The sequence below is a fragment of the Alligator sinensis genome, unplaced genomic scaffold (assembly GCF_000455745.1).
Source record: "Alligator sinensis unplaced genomic scaffold, ASM45574v1 scaffold246_1, whole genome shotgun sequence".
Lineage (NCBI taxonomy): Eukaryota > Metazoa > Chordata > Crocodylia > Alligatoridae > Alligator > Alligator sinensis.
The window spans coordinates 1,145,845-1,148,195 of record NW_005842367.1 but is presented as its reverse complement, the minus strand read 5'-3'; the positions used below and the strand labels follow the sequence as shown (position 1 = coordinate 1,148,195).

The window sequence follows — 2,351 nt, the reverse complement described above, 5'->3', positions numbered from 1 at the left end:
TTTCGTTGCAAAAGGCTTCTATATTCGACATGGCTTGCAAATGGCTTCCGCATTAGCTTCTGCACATAGATTGAAGACATAAGATAAAAGACCCCCTGTTAAAAACACACAGGTGCTATAACATAACCCATAATAAGTTAAGCATAGCATGAAAACCTAAAACATCCTGTGGAAATGTAGACGTAACCATGGAAACTTTGACGTCTTGTGGAAACTTAGACGAAACAGTAGAAGCTTGTAGACACTATAGGATAGCCAATAACTGCATAACACGATACGGTTCTTTGTTTAGATAAGCTATAAAAAGACCCTCGGACAAAGACCAGGGGTCGACTCTGCTTTGGGCTACTAGCCCCCTAGTCGATCTTGTTTGCGCAAACAATAAAAGTTGAAATGGACCCAGCCTGAGTGTGTGACTCTCTCCTTGAGGTCAATCGGAAAAGCCTCCGGGGGCACGAAACTAGCCGTTTGGGCAACAGGGGGGCAGGACCAAACATCGTCCTTCCGATTCAAACCAATTATTCATCAAAGACATGGCAGATGAGGCCCCTGGGGAACCACCCCAAAGTCGCTTGGTGACTAGAACGTCCATCCCAAGAAGCCACAGCAAGGTTTGAGAAGCATCCCTAGCCGCGATGTACCAGGGAGAGACACAGGAGGTTACAGTCTTTGATAGATTTTCGGTGTGCGTTCATTCTGGTGCGCAGTTGTTGCTTGGTTTCTCCTACATATTTTCTATCAGGGCATTTGGTGCATTGGATGAGACATATAGCATTTCTGGAGGTGCAGATGTAAGATTCAGGAATGGTGATGGTTCTGTTGTGGGATGTAATTTTGTGGGAGTTATCAAGATGTGTTGGCAGGTTTTACATTTCTTGTCCCGACATGGTTGGAATCCATTCGGCATGCTATGGCCCAAGCAGAGGGGATGACTCCAATCCGAAGAAGTTGAGAACCACTGCAGTTGAGAACCAAGTCTAATGAGTGTGCCTTAAGTCTAACAGGAGGTGACTCCATGCTGAAGAGGTTGAGAACCAGTGCACTAGTCTCATTAGCAGATAGCGGGCACGTCTACATTAGATGTTTATTGCACAGTAGACTAATCTATGCAGTAAACGTCGCACATCTAAGCAGGTGCCCTTATTAGGCTGGAGTAAACTAGTTTACACCACAGCAGGGCAGTACTTGCAAATACAAGTACTATCCTGCTGCAGAGTTTTTCACTCTGCAAAAGTGCACATGTAGAGGCTGCCTGGCTGAAGCACCCTCATGCCCCATCCAGCCCTCCCACAGCACATTGAGGGAGTGGGTGGGAGGGAAGAGCAACCCTAGGCTGGCAGGCTGGCCCCTCCTCCCCCTGCCAGACATTCAAATGTTACACCCAGAGCAATAAACTCCAGAGTTTATTGCTTTGCATTAATATGCATGTGTAGACCTGCCCAGAGAAGCAGTATATAGTCTCCAGGTTCATTAATCTTCATACTGTCATGTAGCACCTGGGTGGTAAACGTTTTACCCTCTTGCGTGGATTGTGTCAATACCCGATGCTCAAACAGATGTTTACAGCACATTAAGCTGCCATAACAGCCTACTAATTTCAGGAACTATTCTGATTTTCTAAGGCAGAGGTCACAGGTATATATTTCATTTAATGCAGGGTAAACCAGGGGTCGATTTATGTATCCATGGGCGTGCCTACATGTTCATTAATGTACTCCCTTCACCTGAAGATGGGTGTTTGTACCCAAAAGCTTGCAAAGAAGAATTTTTCCAACTATTTGAGTTGGTCTAATAAAAGATATCACATTTACCCAAAGACCCTTGTCTGCCTATGTCTTTAACCAACACGGCTACAACCAGCACCCTGTCATTATGGCATATTTAGTACCTGTAACGACAGGTGCTCAATGTGCTGTAATCCATGGTACTGTGCATTAGCGCAAGTAAACATCTTTCTGATGTTAATGCGCAGTAAATTAAATCTACTGCGCATTAGCACATCAACACTGTTTTGCCTGCTGCACTCATGAGCAGTAGAATTAGTCAGCTGTGCTCCAGCTGTGTGAGTTAGGAGCCAGGCCAGGGGACAGGCACTCTTCTGGCCTGGCACCGCCACCCTGGGACCCACAGTGAAGTGCATGAAGCTCCCCAGGACTGGCAAGGCCCCCACTGCCCTGTGGTTCTGGGGTGACACCGGCTCTCCCCAGCCCCGCCCCCAGGGCTAGCCCCGCCCCCAGTCGTTCCAGGAGGCAGGCGGAAGTTGTCAGTTGGTGCGCGCGAATTACCCCTCCCCCGCCCCGCGTGTCATGCCGCTAGGGGGCGGGGCCGGCCCGACCGTACCTCCCCGCCCG

At 48.3% G+C, this 2,351-nt stretch overlaps 1 protein-coding gene across 1 annotated transcript in view; it reads right to left on the bottom strand.

The window, feature by feature from the left end:
* The window catches only part of TMEM156 (transmembrane protein 156), a 96,860-nt gene that overhangs the window by 38,558 nt on the left and 55,951 nt on the right, over nucleotides 1-2,351 (bottom strand). The gene's annotated exons all lie outside the window — the stretch shown is intronic.